Raw genomic sequence first — 19,392 nt, 5'->3', positions numbered from 1 at the left:
GGTACAGAAGTGCAAACCTCAAGAGTGAGAGTACATGTGTGCCTTGTGGCTCCCTTCACTCTGCCATGCGCCTCACAATGCTGTACTGTGTGTCCTTGTGCCCAGGGAGCCCCACTCTCCCTTGTGTGGGGAGTCAAAGCTGGTGAGAGGCACCTGAGAGAGGCGCCGTGCACTGATATCTGTGCCAAGGGCTGGACATCTCCTGCTGAGACTGCATAGAATCACAGAATGCTTTGGGTTGGAAAATACCTTAAAGATCATCTACTTCCACCCCCACTGCCATGGGTGGGGACTCCTTCCATTTTAGCAGTTTGCTCAAAGTCCCATCCAACCTGGCCTGGAACATTTTCAGGGATGGAACATCCCCAGCTTCTCTGGGCACCGTGTTCCCATGTCTCACCACACTCACAGGAGAGCATTTCTTCCTAATATCTAACCTAAACTTAATTCTTTCAGGTTAAAGCTATTCCATCTTGTCCCATCACTACATGCCCTTGTAAAGCATTCCTCTCCATATCAGAAGGCTGAGGAGAACATACACTTATGGTAGGAGTCCAGTAGTCAGCAATAACTGTCCCTGTTCAGTGTAGCTAACCAGTGGAATCACTACCCAAAAGAAAAATGTTCTTGCTGCTGTTGCATAACATCTTGGGCTTTCTGTGATTAGCAAGAGATTTTCTATCAGAACCCTTAGGATTAGCCTATCTAAACCTTCACAATTAAGAAAAAGTTGTTTTATCTTATATGTGTAATGGATCTACAGGGCCAAGAGTAGAACTTTAGACAGGCACATTTTGGGGAATAAAAAGTCAATTTAAGAGCAAATCAATCTTACATGAGCAGAACATTTTTTAATGTAAAAAGGCAGCTGAATTAGAGGATTAGGTCACACTGCCTGATTAACATCATTTGATCTTTTGCTATTGAAAAGCCACTGGTCTTCTCACAGAATGGAAGCATTCAAACTTTAAATGACACCACAAGCCTGGCTTAGAAAAAAACCTGCTAAACTGAAAACAACTTGCCTTGCTTCAGTAATTGTTGATTTGTCTCTGCTCTGGGGGGATGCATCCAAATCAGAATTTAGAAATCCCTCACATTTTGCTATAACAAAGAAGGACTGGAAAACTGAATGAGGGCATCTTGGGCACTGTGTGGGAGAGGCTCATGGCATGTGAATCTTGCCTCGCTTTGCCATATCATATTTCTTTCTTGTTTAAAGGTGGAAGACAGATACTCAAATATCTGTTTGATGTTCGTTTTCTTTATGGCATATTCCCTGTTGGTTTTGCCTTGTTAATTTTGCTGGGGTAGAAGGCAACAACAACAAAAAAAAAAAAAAAAAAAAAAAAAAAAAAAAAAAAAAGAAGCTCACCTTGGCCCAAAGAGCCTCCTCAGAATCTGAGAGGTACCTGCTGATGACATTTGGTAAGACAGCAAGAGAGGGAGTTCTAGTTACAGTTTTTATTGTTTTTAAAACGGAATTTGTTTTGACTAAGGAACACGTTTAAACGAAGAAGCTTTCCTTTAAAATTATATCTCTTTCTTGTGAGCCTGTGAAATTGTAACAGATCAGCCTTGGTCATCTGAAATTTTCTAAGGTAAAGCAAAAATGAGCGAACCATTCTATGATATAATTAAGCCTTTTGTCACTGGAAACACCAACAGCAAGAATAAATTCCATGTAAAAAAAAAATCCTCTGCTACTTCTGATATCTTTTCTGTTAAAAAGCTTATACTGTTTTCACTTAATTGTACTTAAATGAGTTTTGAAGGGATTTTAACAATCACCTGCCACAAAATGCCACTGTAGTAAACAGCACTTAGTAAACAGCAAGCAGACAGAAACCAAAGAATTTATTTCCTGTCTCTAATGATCTGATGATCAGTTTGCTCAAAGGATTTTTCTGTGCTTTTTGTGAAGTACTAACCAGTATTCACAAGCAGTGTATTTTTATTATTTTAAAAAATGCTTGTTTCATATTTATTATATTATTTTCCGTCCTAGCGTTATTTCCGTTGCTAGAGATGAAGAAAATTAGTATTTAAGATACAGAAAAGCTGTGAATGTCCTTGTTATTCCTGCAGTCATGCTTTTAAGCATTGCACATTCATATAATGAGCACACAGATCCTGCTCAGACTCTTGCTTTTCAGCCATCTCCCAAATGTCAGCCAAGTCAGACCCTGCTTAGTTTCCAAAATCAGATGTGATCAGGCATGTAACAATGTAAAGAAAAATAAACCCTGAAAGGCACTGTGAATTATAATGTACTTTTTTTCCCCCTGACATGCAAGAAAGAACAAAATGGAAGTTTTATCACAACTTTGCTTCCTTTTGGGTGCCCCCACCCTCCCTTATTACTGTGAGCACCGTTTTCTCAAAATAAAGGCACACTGATTTGTTTGTTATTTTAGGCTCTGAGAAGCAGATCGGGCTGGAAACCTGTGCAAATATATGCCTCTGGTCCCATTAGGGGCCTATGAAGGTACTTATACCTCTATGTGCATTGTGTCGCAGAGAGCTCTGTCCATCCCCTGTGGCTGTGTGTGTGTTTGCAGCCTGGAGCCGCCGCGCTCCTGTGGGCCCTCACGCAGGGACGGCTGCCCGCGGTTAGCTGCCTCAGCTTCCTGCCCCCCTCGCACACTGCTCGGCCATTATTTTGACGGCGGGTGACAGGGCTCTGGAGCCTCCCTTCCCCTCGGTCACCCTGGCTGGCAGCCGCGGCTGGGCGGCCGCGTTTGTGCCCTGCCAGCCCCGCAGGGAGAGAGGGAGGGGGAGCAGACCCTGAGGCCACCGTGCTCCGCTGCAGGGGCTCCAAGGGATTTTCTAAGGGCAGGATCCCTGGCCGCAGCTGCGGGTGGCACTCCCTCCTCTCTCATGAGACCCATACAGCACCTACACTAGTAAAAAAACTCTGCTTTGCTGCTTTCATCCAAATATTTGAGCCCCTCAGACACCCCTGAACAAAACACACCAGCCATAGGCATGCTCTTGCTGATCCAAGGGAACCTCTTGCATGGGCCTCTGCCTTCTAACCTGAGCTTGACTTTAATTATCCATTATTCTGCCTTCCTCCCTGTGAGCCTCTTGCTGAATGCATTATGCCACCCAGCACATTAGTCAATCATCGCAGCTTACGGAGCGCTACACTTCACATCTTGCCTTCGGTGTCATTCATGTGCACTGAGTGGAGACAGCAACCACTTTTAAGATGCTGGGTAGATTTAAGCATGCTAGGGCCTGTCTGTCCCTGTAGTAAATAGCTTTGCTGACATTTAAGCTGCACATGGCTGGATGTTAGGTCCAACAAAAATGTCACACTATAATCACTTTTTAAATAGCTGTTTCCGGCTCAGTTAGTACTGTATAGTTCCAGAAGAGAAAGCACTTACAAGCTGACAGGCAGAAAGGGGAACCGTCTGTATAGGATGTTTGCCTAATCCCATCCCTGCCCTTGCCTGTCAGGCTTGGAGGCTTTGTTTGTTTAAAAAAAAATAAATTGCGTATACAATTTAATGCCACTGTACTTTTCAGCTGGGCAGACTCTAAAGAAAACTCACAAATAAGTTCTGGGGAGAGCTCACAGCTTTGATGTAGCTGTGAGGGGGTTGGGTGGCCCAGGGGGCACCCAGCCCTCAGCAGTTTTGGGGCTGATATTGTGTATTGATGCACTGTGCTGCTGAGATTCTATTGCTGCAAGAAGGCATGTAGGTAAAATCCTAATGATCTCTGACAGCAGAAAAGCTGAGGGTTTTCATATTGCCTGATACCACTCCTTAAATTTGCCTCTGAACCAGCCTGTGAAAGACATGGACCACGGAGAAGCCATGCCAGACTTTCTTCCTCTCTTACAGGCCTCAATTTGTGTGTTACAGTGTCCATATAGAATCATAGAATCATTTAGGTTGGAAAAGACCTTAATATGGTTTCACTGAGACTCTGGCATCCTGCCCTACCCTAAGGAGGAGCTAGCATCCCCATGGGGCACAGCAATGGCTTGCCAGAGATCATTGCAGTATTTCTCAGCTCCTGGTTCCCCACTAACACAGATAGGTGCTGGGACAGAGCACCCTGTGATGAGGCTGAAGTGTTTATGTCTTTACCCTCCACCCCACATATGGCTGAAGGGAATACTTGCATCCCACCACTCAGACCCACTGTCCCAAAATCATCTGTGTATGCAGTGCTGCCCACCTGTAGTTGTGTCTTTGCCCCACAAGCTCTCCTGGGAATTACCAGCAGTTTCTTTTGTGGCAAAGCACAGCTGTAATCAGAAGGTGGATCAGTGGATCGTGAAGCACTTGTAGAAGGCAATGCATGAGAGATCTACAAAAACAAATAAGAGTACATGATCTCTTGGGAAGAACAGAAACCCATGAGGGAATAAAGCAGCTTGACACCAGCAGTTTAGCAGGAAGGAGGAAGCCAACCTTTCTTGGCTTCCACTGTAGCCTTTTTAATCTAATTTGATCTCTGGCTCTATTATTTCTAACCAAGTGGCAGTCTGAGAAGGTGCTATAGATGTGACTGAATGTCACCATGAGAACTGAGCCCAAGCCTTGAACACCACTGGCTGTGGCTTCACAGAGGCTGCTGACCCCTGCTTGTAGGGCTGTTGTAAGTAATTTCCTTTCCTGATTAGGTCACCAACCTGAGTGTGTCAGCATGGGGATTTCCTGCTATGTTGATTTTCCTCTATCCCTAAGCAAGCCATATGCTATACTTTTTAATTGAAAAGCAAATTTATTCCTGTAGGACGTATTTCCTAGCTGCATTTAGACAGTGAGCGGTGAATCTTAGCACATTCCTCATTTCACATCATAGTTACAGCAGGTGGTTGCTACTGTCTGATCCCATAATAGATAGAAAATTATAGAAAAGCAAATCCCTTCCACATTCAGGCTGTGGAAGGTAAGCTTTTACCAAATACAGTTGCAAACTATGGGGCACTATGAAGGGGGTGTTGGGTAAAATACTACAGTCTCCAAGAGGTAGGACAAGTTAACCTTTTGTTTACAACCATCCAACATTACTTAACCCAGATGTGACTTTTGTCACACCTCAAATTTGTTTCAGCAACCCTTTTTCTTACAGGCACAGTTTGCTGGGAATGACTGTGCCTTTGCTCAACCACCAGTGTGAGGGTGACTGGTTTCCATTGCATGCAAGCTGTGGGGAATCACTCTGGGGCTTTTGGAGAGTTTCTTCTGGCCAGGGGAAGGAAGAAACAGTGATAGAATATACACCGTGTACAGTAAATTTAGTAAGAATGATCACATATTTGAAGTCCAGCCACTTGTCCCTATTTTACACTCTTTGCCAGTACCAAGAATGAAATGTAATTAGAGGAGTCAGGAGTGAGTGAGCATTCCTGAGAAAGCACAAAAAAGGGCATGCACTGAGAAACAAATGCTGTGATTTGGGATCTTACACAGATTCACTAGCCAGGGAAAAGGAAAGGCCCCACTGATGATTGAGATAGAAACTTTCTAAATCTAAGTTTACATCCTTGTGTTGTTGAGTTCTTTCTCTTCAAACACACAGAGAAGAGTAGGGGTGGGCAATGGCAGTTTTGTTACCAATTAGATGTAAGATCATGTATGCCATGATGAACCATCAATTAAATGCAATGTTTAAAGATGTAAGCTACCACCTTTGTTTTGTCTGCTCATCATCAAATAAAGACTCAGAGAACTCAGGCAAGAGAATATTTTCTTTAGTCTTACAACATTTAAAGTACATTCAGGCATTCAGCTGAAAGACATTTTCTAGGAAATAAAAATTTAATAAGTAAATATTATATAAACAATTACAATTATCTTTGAGAGTTTTTTCCTTGTTAAAAATACTTCGCTTCCTTTTTTTATTTTACATCATATTCAAGTATTCAGTTGTAAGTGATTAGTAGCGCATTCTTGCAACATCACAAATCATTCTTTTTAGTGAAGATCACAGAATGACAGAATGGTTGAGGTTGGAAGGGACCTCTGCAGATCATCTGGTCCAACCACCCTGCCCAAGCCGGGTCAGCAAGGACAGGGATCCAGGACCATGTCCATACAGCTTTTGACTATCTCCAGGGTGGAAGACTCTGCAACCTCTATTTGTCTTCTTCAGTGATAAAATATCATCCTTTGTGCCAGCCTTAAAAGGAGAGGAACTTCCCATCAGCAGCTGTTTAAATGAAAATAAAAAAGGACACACTAACATGAGAACTAAAAAGATGCTAACATTTCCAGGTTTTGCTTTGCTGACTCCACAATCTTTAGCTATATGTAAAAAATTACACAAGGATTTTATTAAGTGATTCTTTACACCCACAACTTTACTGTTTCTTTGAAAGTGGATCATAAGTCCCCAAAAATTTTTAAAGCTAAAGCCTGCAGCCATATGCCATTGAGATTCCCACAGATTTTTTCAGTATTACAAATCATCTTCTGAGGTACCACAGCTTTTCATATCCTGTGGTTTTCATATGAAATCTAATACAGCAATATTGACCTGAATTTCTTCTCTGCTGAAAAACATTGATTTTAACTTACCTGCCTTTTAAATCATGTTTCTTTAGATGGGTCAAATATCTATAACTTTTTTTTTTTTTTTTTTGGTTTTGGTTTTGATTTTGGTTTTTGGTTTGTTGTTGCTGTTGTTTTTGTTTTTGGAGCAAGACTTCATTTGGACACTTGATCTTGAATATATTTTGTTTAAATGAAAATTTTTAATCAGTTTGTGGGTTGTGTGGACATATCTAAACAGAAAACACACTTTTTAAATGAAGGGGATATCTCAGCTTGGCTTTTTGGCCAAATGCATTGACAGAGATCATTAATACATGACTTCACAGGTGGAGTTGTGCATCTGCTCAGTGAGAATTGAGTATTTAGTTTTTAATTGTTTTGCTAAGAGTAAAATTACTTAATGTTTTCACAAGCAGAGGAGCGAGATCCCTGCCAGAGAGCTCTCTGAGTGTGAAAGTACCACAGCTCACATATGAAGGCTGAAGAAAGCATTTCAAGACCTCTGGAAGTTGCAATTCCCCTGTGCAAGGCACCCTGACAAGCTGCTGTGCAAAAGTGTTCCAGTGCACTGACAGGTCGGTGCAGTGACATTAGGAGGATGACAGCGATGCTGGAATGATGATTCCATGTGAAAAATACTCCCTGCATTTTGATTCTTCAGTGGGTCATTCAAATTAGTGACCCAAAAGAAGCGCATTATAAAATTGTTGGGGCAAAATTTGTGGTGGTCTTGGATAAGGTATCTGGCTGCCCTTTGTAAACTGGTAAACTTGTAAACTTATAAACTGAGCAATTAATGATTCACAACAAAAGCTACCCCAATAAACTTTTATCTGTTGGCCTCTTTGTTTTGTCTGGCTGCTTTTTTTGGTTGTTTTTTTTTTTTTTTTTTTTTTTTTAATGTTTGATTTTTATGCAGCTTGTCAGTAAGATTGTTGATCTCTCAAAAGTCTGTATTTTCTTTTTCTGTGTGAGCATTTTAATCAAACCAAGTATGACAACCTAAAGACGTGCAGATGGCTTTTGAGCTGGAGAGAACTGGCTGTCTAAACTAACTGGTAGAAAGGGGACTCTTCTACTTGGGTGACTGAAATTTGATTCTGTTAATTTATTAACAACTTTTTCCTCAGCGTTTGTTCATATGTTAAAGGTTTTAATCTTCTGTGATATGGATCACGATTCTACTAATTGTAAGCTTTTTTTTTTTTTTTTTTTTTTTTGAAAGGGATAAGTATAAATCCCCCTGAAATACCCGATTTCATAAATGTTTTGGAATTATTTTTTTTTAACACTGGAATGTGTTCATTATTCATCACTGTTACTTGACTTTCTCTGGTGGACATTTTGGTATAAAATTTTTAAAAATAATAAGCATGTGCAGAAAGGTGGAAGAGAAATTCTTCCTTTCTCACAAAGCCACAAAGCTTATTTTCCATAAATGAACACTTGCTTGATTTCTTTTTTATTTCAGTTTTTTCTTCAGTTCTTTTTCTTTTCATTTTTTTTCAATTTCCTGTTCCCTCATAACTTAGCTCCTGGCAGCTATGTTACAAGGTTAAGTAGTCTAAGTAGATATTAATCTGAAATAAAAAAGTGTTTTGCTCAACAAAAGCTGCAAGACTCAGTTTGTTGGCAGAGGGAAAAGTGTTGGTCTCGCCCTTCCCTGTTCTTACTAAGGAATGTTTTAATGTCCAAATTAGAAGACTAAAGTACTATCAAGTAATAATATTTCAGGTAATTGAATTTGTGAGGTTTTTTGTGGTCATTGCTTGGTAATTAAGGGCTGGTCTTGGATTTTAACTTCTCATTTTTGACATATGAGCTCTTTTTTTTTTTTTAGACAGATTAATCGGACATTTTGTGGCTGATGGCCAAGATGCTCAATTACAGATTTCGATATAAAGTTCCAGCTCCATTTCATGCAACTTTTTGCTTTGAATTTGTGACTTACCACACGCACATTAAAAGGGGAGGCCAACAGTGAGCAGCTGCCACCCGATCCCCCATTTCACTGGCGAGCAGCGAGGCGCTGTGCATCATCCCTGCGGGGAGCCCATTCCTGAGCAGGGAGTCCTTGGATCCAGCAAAATGTTTTGTTCACCTCTGAAGGCAGCTGCGAGCAACAGGCTGTACTGTACCAAACACAGTTTGGTGGTGTTGGCTTGAACTTTATTCTGCTGGGGGTTTTTTTGCTCTTTTCTGCTTTTAAACATTTTAGTAAAGCTTTCTGTTTGCTTCTTGGCTGCAGTATCCCTGGGGGGGAAAGAAAAAGGAGATCTTTTGTGACCTACAAAACATGGAAATGGGACTTTTAATGAGCGGTTGGAAGTGGTGCCTCCAAAATCTTGTTTGCAGGTGTTCTGTGGCCGCTCAGCAGAGCACAGAAAATGCCACAGTCGCACTGCCTGTGAGGAACACAGCTGAGATGCAGGCTGGACAACACTCTAAGCTTCTTTTAAACAGCTTCCTAGACAAAAAATATTCTGCTGAAGAGGTCATGGGTAATTTTTAATACTAAATATTTTCATGACTTGAACTTTTTACAACAAGAAAATACAATTGTGTCACTTTTACCTTGCGCTCCTTGGAAATCATTTGCAAATAAGCAAACGTGTCAAAAATAGCCTACTGAAATAATTATGAAAAGCACTTTTATTTAGGGAATTATATTTACTGCTCCAGGATCAAATCTTCTCAAAAACATGTTGAAAAAAATGATCCCATGCCAAAATCTTTGGGATTCTTCCAATCCCGCTGGAGTTGTGTGAGTTTAATCCAGTGCTGTTCTATTATCATAATGTATTTTTGACAACTGAAATAAAATATTTAGATGTTTTATCCAAAGTATTTTGGTAAATAGGTAAATTCTTTATCCAATGCATTTTCATGTATTTTTCTTTGCTCATAGGATGCCTCTGTTTAAATTTCTCCCTCATTCAGTCCTTAAAACCTTTTTATGTTCAGGGGAGGATGGACAATGCAAGCATGTGCTATCAATTGCTTGTTATACTGAGTGTGAGAACAGGAAAAAAAACTTATCTTCAAATCAACAAAGTAATCTGGAAAAATCAGTCATTTGTTTTCATTTCTTAAATTAAAGTAGGAATGCCAGGTCACAAACTATTATTCAAAATTTAAATAAATATTTCTGAAAATATTTTTTTCTTCATTTATTTGTATTTCTTCATCCAAAACTCTTTTCAAATTTGACATAAATTATTGCATGGTTTTAACCTGTGTCTCCTTCTACTGACAGATAAGCTACAGAGGTTAAAAAAAATTACTTGCTCCAAAGGTACCACTTGCATATTGGTCAAGTATCTGTTGCTAAAACAACAATAATGGTTAAAATGACAATAAATTTATCATCCAGTCCTATGAAACAAAACCACATTATCTTTTTAAAGAAGAAAAAAAAAATATATATATATATATATGTTCTGCTGTTTGCTTTTGAATCACCCATGGCTACTGCTTGATAACAAATTTAAATTATGGAGACAATCTTCTAGACCCTGCTGGTAATTAATCGCTGTAACTTGTGTGTGCCTTTGTGAATCCAGCAGTGTGGCTGCAGATAAACAACTAATTAGCACTTTTATACAAGTGAAATGGATTTCCAATTACTGCTATCTCTCCCTTCCCCCCTCTTTGCATGCATTTTTCTTGGGCATGAGGGATGCCTCATGGCTTACCAAACCAGATAGTCTTGTCTTTCTCCCTTTCTACTCCACCATTCAAGGGTTTAATCCAAGCCAGGCTGCTGAGCTGCTGTGCCTCCCCTTACGCTGCTGTCCTGGTGGGAGAAGCCTTTTGAAAGAAAGAATTAATATTTTAGGTAAAACAAGAAAACATAAAAAACTTTTGGGCAAGAACAGTGGTAGTAGTTAATAATAATAATTAGATGGAGCACTGGCAGAGAGCTGTACTGGGAAGAGGCTCTAGAATTATCCCAGGTCCCTAGATTAGCTCAGGACTAAAGGGAAAAAAATGTGACCAGTACAATGTAGTGTATATGGGCACAAACTAGGAAATCCAGAGGAATCTGTAACACGGTGTATTACAAGCAGCATAGAGGTGCAAACTAGTCCTGTGACCTGCTTATCTGCAGAAAGCTGGGACTGGATCCAGCTACTTTGATCCTCTGAGAAAGGAGGGAATGCAGCATCATGTACAGCTAATTTGGTAGAGTTCAGCTAGAGTACAGCTCCAGCCCTAACAGGGGCCAGATGGCGTGACCCCGTGCTGTGCTGCCCGCCTGCCCAAAGCACAGCACTTCCCTTTGGCAGACAGCTGCCTTTCCACCATGTGGGATTTCTGTCCTCAGAGTTGCTTTAAGAAAAACAAAATGCCTTGCACTTGCTTTGCTCCAAAGTGGGACCCACCTCCTGAGCACAGCAGTCCTCTGTTTCCACCAACGTGTTTGGAAATCTTTACAGCGTTCCACCAGAGCCAATGCAACTTTGATGCATTATTTCTCAGAGGCAGAGCAAGTATGGAACATATTACCTTGCTGGGAAAATTCTGACTTGGATTATTGCTTTGGCACTTTCCAAGTGGCCTTCTCACTCTGTATCCCAAAGTGTTTCACAGGGGTAATAAATTACATTACCCGCAACCAGTATGACCTCAGTAAGATCTACCTAGGGCCAAGAATAGCTCCATGTTACTGTCAGGTAATTAGTGGTGCCATTCATTAACTGAGGAAGTGAGAGCCAGGAAGCAACCCTTTACCCTTTATGGCCAGTGTCACAGCACGGCACAGAAGCCATCTAACCAGCCACCATCAGCTGGCTGAAGGGAGGTTAGATATTGACAAGGAGTTTGTTCCTCAGGCCCATGGGAGAGGCAAGGCATGCACAGTCACCCTTGCATGCACACCCCATCCATGGTCACATTTGGGGTTGTCATCCCACCTTCCTGCAAGCAAGGCCTGAGCTGCTTTTGCCTTAGGCTGTGCACTGCTCTGACCTTAGACCTTAACCCTGTGTAATCTGATGGGGGTGGCTTCCCAATCCTGCAGACCAGGGCCCTCTAAATTCAGGTACAAACTTGTTCCTCTGATGCACAGAGACTGCTGTATCTAATCACAGCCAGCACACTGATATGGAATCAGGGGAACCCAGTTAGGCTGCTTGCTGCTCTCTGTGGCCATCCAGGGAGCCTTTCTGGGAATAAGGATCAGAGTCCATATTTGGACGTGGAGTGAAAAATGCATCTCTGCTTCTGCACCCTGGTGTAGTTAGTGTAGTGATTCTTGCAAGCACAAGTGCTAAACTGAGGCACAAGCCCATGGAGAGCTGGAGGAGCAGAATGCAGCTCCAGAGGGAAAGGTCCACACTGCCCTGCAACCTGGAAATGCTGGCATGGATGCTGCTGGCAGCATGCAGAGTGGCTGATGCTGCTCACAGTCTCCCACAAGGGCACAAGCAGTGCCCAGCCCTGCCCTTCTCACTGAAGGCATTCTGCCCCTGCAAACAGAGCTGGAGGTTGTAGGGAGATAAAATAAAAGAAAATAAAGGGAATATAGTAACTAATCTTACCCCATTAAGGAATTGCAGCTGAGCCAATTATTAGAGATTGGGAACAGGCCTGACTTTAACAGGCCACACCTGTAGCCAATAAGAAGAGTGTTATAAAAGAGTGGATTGGTTGGTTGAGGGGAACTTGAGTTAGTTCACTGGCTGATTGTGAGGACAGGGAAGAGTCAGGGCCTACAGGAGCTGCTGTGAGAAACATCAAGGAGGTACAAAACTCTCGCAATATGGAACCTTTGCGATGTAATGACAATAGAACTCTTGCAATATAATGATAACAGGAGGTGAAGTGTTAGGAGGATTTTTATCCACATGAAAGGCAGGCAGAGAGCACTGCAGAGATGTGTATGAGCCTGAATGCATCTGTAGTCTCAAGATTTCATAGATATGCAGATGTTCTATGCTGGGCTTCTCCCTGAATGCTGGCATTCTTGATCTTTCTGCTCCTTCACTGACACCTTTCTGACAGCCTACAGAGCTCTTTGGTATCACTCCTTATTCCATTCAGAGTTCATCCACCTCTCTTAACCCCCTTTACTCTGTCAGCAACCTTCCTCACCCTCCCACAGACAACAGACACCTAGCTACCCCTTAGAACTTTTTTTTTTTTTTTTTAACATATGAAAAATTCCTTCTTGCTTTTGCTTCTCCTCTGCTCTCTTCCACACCACATATTCTGGAAGTCACCTTCAGACCACACTGGAGTGTTACCTCTATTGCCCAGGGCTAGGATCATGTTACAGCTTTCCTCTTCTCACTAAAGATGTGTGTTCTGATTTGAACTTCACCAAAGTTCAGGGATGTTTGGAATCTGGACTTCTGGCTTGGACCCCTCTCAGTGCCTCGTGTCAGCATCTAGGAGTTGACAGAAGTTGTTTGCAGCTGAGGCAGCCAGATCTACAAGATGCAAATGACCAGGAATAAAAGGAAGAAACTCTAATCCTCTAATTAAAGCCAGCCCCATGAGGAATTGCCTGGCCTCTGGAGACATACCAACATATCTTTCTTCCCACCCATGCCACAGTGCTCACCTGGCTACTGGAAATCTTAACAAGTAATGAGATTCCATGAGTCTAGGGCCACAGATCCTAGCCTGGATGGCACACACCCTCTTATTCTTGCCTTCCTTTTAAGGGACTGGGCCAGGAGAAGTGATGGGCAAAATCTCTGCAGATGGGTAATTCCATTTGGCACATGGCTGCTTTCCCTTTGCAATGGCTTTGGGGGAGAAGAGGCAATGGGACAGAACAAATGGTTTTTTGGTTTTTTATTGATTTTACCAGAGTAGGCTTGTCCAGCTTAGCTTTGACTCCGTAACAGGACTCAATGTGCAAAGGATGGTGGGGGGAAGGTGAGACTTGTTTCAAAGCCCCTATCAAAGTGCCGGCTGTGTTTCTCTGCTGGCACCTCATCTCAGCAGCATGGCACCCGTGGGGTTTTGCCTGCTGGTGCTGAAGTTGTGAGAGAGGCATTCCAAGCCTGTGCTCTCCACATGCCCTCAGCCTGCCCCTCGGGGAGGGGATCTTACAGCACCGGCCAGGTGTCCGTGCAAGCCCAGGGGAGCCTGCCTGGTGTCAAAACAAGCAGGGCTGTCATTTTCTCTTCTGCTACAGGAACCAAAAATTTCCTTCCTGCCCCTTCCTCCTGGCAGAAAATAGGCAGCTGAGAGACAAGCCAGGGAGGACCAGTGGCCCACACACTCCTGGGATAGGAGGGAGCTGTGGCAGCCCAGGCTATTTTTAACCTGTTTTTGTTGCACACTGGCAGTCGTCTCTCATTGCTTTCTTCCTTCTCTGTGTCTCTGTGTGTCTTTGCAGCTCCTTCCTGCTGCCCTGAGATGTGTGAACTATATATGGCCTGGGAAATCAGCAGCAGGCAGTATTTTTAAACCAGGCCTCCGCTTTGCAGGCTGCAGTGACGCAGTCCATCTGACTTTGCCAGTTTCTCATGGGAATGCAGGGTGCCCGGCAGCGGCCTGCGATACTTGGCTGTTGAGGATTTGGCCGGCACAATGCAACCCTTGGGGCCCAGGCTAACATCTCAAGACCTGGGAAGCAGCAGACCCTGTGTGTGTGCAGGGGAGGGTTTGAGCCTGGCTGTCATCACAGTGCAGCTTTCTGGATGCCAGCTGCAGGTCTCCGGGGTGAGGTGACTTTTCCAACTGGCCAGGTGTTGCCCTTGAATCTGGGGGCTGGGCACAGGGATGACCTCCCTAGGTACCTGCCCTCCTGCAGAGCACGTGTCTCTCTTCAAAGTCCCTGTTCATGCCCTCTGTGGAAATGGTTTTTGTAATATTTGGAACAGGTTTACAGTGATGAAACTCAGGAAAATAGCCATCCAGTGTAGAAAAGACTGAATAAAAATACATTTAGGACAAATAATTTCATCTGCTTTCATATGCCAAATAAACCTTTGATCTTTCCTCTTTCCTCTTCTTCCATAGCTAAAATTCTGAGTGAAAAGGTGCTGCTGAGGACAAAAAGTTTCCTTAGGAGTTTATTTTTTCTCACTGCTACTTTTAATTTCTGTTTTATATTCAACAGAGGAAAAATAAAAGGTTGGTTTGAGGCTCTTTGCTGGAAATATTCTGTCCAAAAACGTTCTTTGAGCATTTCCACCCTGAGAAAAGACAGGAGCCGCTTTTATTGTCTACAGCCTGAACATCCTTTTTTCTCCAAGTTGCTAACTTTTTTACTGAAATTCTTGAAGAAAATAAAAAATATGTTTTAGTCACTCAGAACCTTGTAAATTAAAGAGTCAATCAGATTTTCTTCTGTGAGAAAATGGTTTGTTTCTTCTTCTTTTAATATTTATGATGTGCATAAGCTGAAGTTAAATAACCACTATCTGAAGATTCTCGTATATGACTACTGCTGTTGAAGAATGCATCATAGAATCATAGAACTGTATAGGTTGTAAAAGACCTCTAAGATCGAGTCCAACCCCTAAGCCAGCACTGCCAAGTGCACCACTGAATCATGTCCCTACGTGCCACATCTACACGTCTTTTAAAATCCTCCTGGGATGGTGACTCCAGCAGCTCCCCGAGCAGCCTGTTCCGATTGACAACTCCTTTGATGGAGCAATTTCTCCCAATATCCAATACAAACCTTCCCTGGTGCAACTTGAGGCCATTTCTGCTTGTATTGCTCATTACCTGGGAGAAGAGACAGACTCCCAGCTGGCTACAGCCTCCTTTCGGGTAGCTGTAGGGAGGGATAAGGTCTCCCTGACTCCCCTTTTCTCCAGGCTAAACAACTCCAGCTCCTTCAGCCACTCCTCACAGGACTTGTGCTCCAGACCCTTCACCAACTTCATTGCCCTTCTCTGGGCTCACTTCGGTGCCTAAATGTCCCTCTATCAACAAAGTGTTGAAAACTGAGCGCAGGATTCAAAATGTGCCTTTACCAAGACTGAGGAACATGGGAATGGTCATGGCCCTGTTCCTTCTGGCCATGATTTCTGATACAAGCCAACCTTTCCTGCATCAGCTAACTGGGCCACTTTGTCATAGAAGGAGATCAGGCTGGTCAAGCAGGACCTGACTTGATCCACCCTGGCTGGGCCTGATTCCCTGGCTGACCTGCACATGCCACAGGAATGCATTCAGTCTGATCTGCTCCATGGGTTTCCCTTGCATTCTTTTTCTTCAGTAAGAATCCCAACTCTAGCAGTGAAGAAGTTATGTCTTTGAGATGCAGTTCATTTTTATAGATTTTGCTGTGTTTTGGACCACACCCATCTATTTTTTTTAATGCTTGATTCTACGTTAATGAAAATACCTGTAATTTGTGAAGATTATCCTTCCAGACTTTAAGGATTTACACAGTATAGAGAATGCTGATCAGTGTTTATACAGTAATAATTTGTCCTCTACACCACTCCCTTCAATTTATTTCAACTGCTAATAAGGCACAGTATTTCAGTTTCACAAAAAGTGACTAATTGCAGATATTATCAGAAAACCACAGGATTTAGTACCATGACACTAGGCAGTATTATGGAGATTAATTCCTCAGGCCCAACTGGACCCGTGTAGGGAAGTCTCTGTGCCCAGGAAACTGTTTTTCATGGATTTATAAATATTTAAGTAAAACAACACCAAGGATGTGAATTGAGCAGTATTAAAAGAAAGCATGAGATACCTTTATTACCAATAGGTAAGGCAAAGGACACAGATAAAGCCTCATTACTGCACTGATGATAACCACACCCAGAAATTATTTAGGAGCCCAGTGACGTTAGTAAATGCTAACGTCTACTAGTAAATGCTAGTAAATGCTAAATATTAAATGCACTCCCATTTAGTAAAGAAAATCTGGGATAAAATTCTGACCATCTGGAATATTAGATTTGGTGAAGCAAGGACTTCTTCTTGCTTGTTGAATTTTATTTTCCAAGTAGATATTTGCTCATGAAAGCAGGGTTTATCTTAACATGGTATCATATTAAAACTTGGCTTTGTCTTCTTTCTATCAGAAAAGGTCTTAGTTTAAGCACACACATTATTTTGGGATCAAAATGGTTTTATCATTCCAGAGATCCTTTCCAAAATGTTCCCATGACATGAAGTAGTCAGTGGACTTTTAATTCTGCAGATACCAATTAGAATCCAAGGTCTAAGAGGAAGTTCATTTCTGGGCAGTGAGAGCACATTGTGGGTGGCCATAGACGCCACAAAGCCTATGACTTCAGCCACCTGAGAAATTCAATAATGAACCCTGGCTGAGGAAGTTTGTGGGCATTACATCATTTACACATAAAAACAAAAAATAGATTTATAGGGCACATGGGTGGCTGTGAGCCAGCAGCCAATCTAGAAGTCTCAGCTATATCCACCAGACTAATGTCCTTTAATACCATTCTTTGTAGAAAGGGATCCCACGAACCTACTCCTCCTCTGCTTCGGCTCCCTGTTTCTCAGTTGTTGCTACAGATTGACTGCAGCTCTCAGATGTGTTGCCTAAACTGCAGCTGTACAGGGTGTGCTTTGCACTGAAGGAATAGGATGTGTGCCAGGTGTTTTTCCAAACCAGTGTAACCCTGGAGAGATGAACTGCTGCTGCAATTTTAATGGGGATTGGAAACCAGTTTTAGGGGTTCCTAGAGATCTGATGTGTTTGAAATATTTTATTATGCTGGTACTGACTACTCAGAAGTGGGAATAGGGTTGTTCTATTTCAGAAATTATCCTAAAGAGTTACAAACAGTCTGAAAAACAATTATTTGAAAAAAAATTTATTGCCTAATACAAAAGCTGGAGAACTAATAAATTACAGTAGTAGCAAAGCAGCAACAGAGCTGCAGCCAGCAGTGTCAGAGGCCATCGCTCTGGTGGGCTTTGTTGGGAATGGGGAGAGGAGGTCCTAAGACTGGCTTTAAAGGAAGGAAGAAGCACAGGAAGGATTGAATGATTTTGCAAAGAGAAGTGCAGTGAGGCTGATCAGCCATGGGAATAGCTGCTGGGAAAAGGAGAGGCACAGAAGAGGCAATGGTTGTTCCTTGGAGTCTGGGCCTCCATGTAACACAAAGACAATGAAAGGGTCTTTCTGAGTGCCACTGATCCCTGCTGCTTTAGGCTCTGCAACTCCTCCCTCACCCCAAAACACACCCATCACCTCAGGGAGTGGGTTGGACCACGACCAGCTCATATCCCTGAAAAAGCACCCTCCGCACACTGACCCTGGGCAGTCTTGCTGAAAGCATCTCTGAGATTTCTTTAATTAAAACTTTGATTCGTGCTCAAGCAAGAGAAAACAAACATTGTCTGGTTCCAGTGTTCAGATTCCTCAATGGAAGCCAGATGTCACAGCTGGTTCCTACAACTGCTCTCGGTGTGGCAGCGTGACCTCCTGCCACATGCCACACAAGGGCAGCAGGCAGAGATGAGCTCAGTAGCTGCCCCAGTGTGTCTTGCTTTCATATTTAGTCTCAAAATATGTTTCCTGGACTTTAAATACTCACTCTTTTCTCTCCTTTCTTTTCTCTTTTCTCCTCATTCTTCACTCCCACCTTGAGACTTGGCACACAGTGCACTAGCTGAGTAGCAAAAGGAAGGAGAAAGAAGAAAGAAAAAGAAAGGAAGAAGGAGCACAGGTCCATGTTTCTTTGTTTCTAAGGCAACAGGTAGGAGCTACAGAGCACTGGCACTCCCCCAGCTGGGGATGCTCAGTGCCCCATGAGGACTGGTGGGAGGCTGTCTGTCTGTCTGTCTGTCTGTCAGCATGGGCACTGGGGAAATGGTGTGAAACAAATAAGCCTCGCTCGTGCTCCCATGTCAGCCCTTCGTGCGGGGCCACCGCCGTGGCTGCCCCATCCCTGGTTCCTCTTGCCGGGTGACTGGAGACCAATGAGCAGGCAGGCAGGTGAAAAACGTGATCTCAGGTGGCCTCAGATGACAGCTGAGACACATTTAAAACAACAGGGCTAGAAATAAATTACTTCCTCCTCCCAGGGTTACAGCCAGGTCATACAGGAAGGAGGACAGGATTATCACTTCAGGAAAGAGAAGATGCATTTGGCAGTTAAAAATTTTACTGAAATAGATAAAAGAGAAGGCTTTTTCATCTGTTTTCTTTCCTCTGGTCTCTGGACTTCCTTCACCTGCCTCCATCCATCGTAAGCAATCATCATGGGACAACACATGAAGCTGGGGTCACAGTCCAGAAAGGGCAGGAGGACACTCAGGTCAAAGTGAGTCAGAAATGAGCAATGCTGAACCCTGCTGAGCTGTGTGGCCACTGCTGAAAGCCATCCTGGAGACCCTCCAGAGCCTTCTGGGTGCAGTCAGGGGCATGGGCCAGAGCAGAAAGAGGCTTGTGAAGGGGTTGGATGATAGCAGCCATAGGAGTAACATGGACAATAAAAAACCACTGTTGTGCTTTTCCTGCCTTTCCACTGTGTAAGGGCTGGGAAGCATTTTCATATGGATTGGTTACTTTTAGCTAGGCTGCTGGAAAATACAGAAACATGGCAGAGGTAGATAGAGGTTGTGATCAAAATGTAACAGATGTGTCTGAGACAAGAGGAGATTTACCAAAGGCAGGCTATGAGAGCTTGGCTCCTTCCCTTCTTTTACTGGTGGGGGCACATGCTCCTGCCCCATGGGATGTGGGCCCCAGTCCTACAGACTGAGGATGGGACTGTGGTCTGTCTCCTACTCTCCTACCCTGACTTTGCCTGAATGTTTTTGAAGGCATTTAACTCACTTGGAAAGGTTTCACTGAGCTGACCTGTCTCCATTTGCTCAAAAATATCAAGCGTTCAAGTTTCCATTGTCTTCAAAACTAAGAAGACTTGCAGAAAGCTCTGCAGAATTTATTTCTGAGGTTTTC

This window comes from Melospiza georgiana, chromosome 3 (assembly GCF_028018845.1).
Source record: "Melospiza georgiana isolate bMelGeo1 chromosome 3, bMelGeo1.pri, whole genome shotgun sequence".
Classification (NCBI taxonomy): domain Eukaryota; kingdom Metazoa; phylum Chordata; class Aves; order Passeriformes; family Passerellidae; genus Melospiza; species Melospiza georgiana.
Note: the sequence above shows the minus strand (reverse complement) of the source record.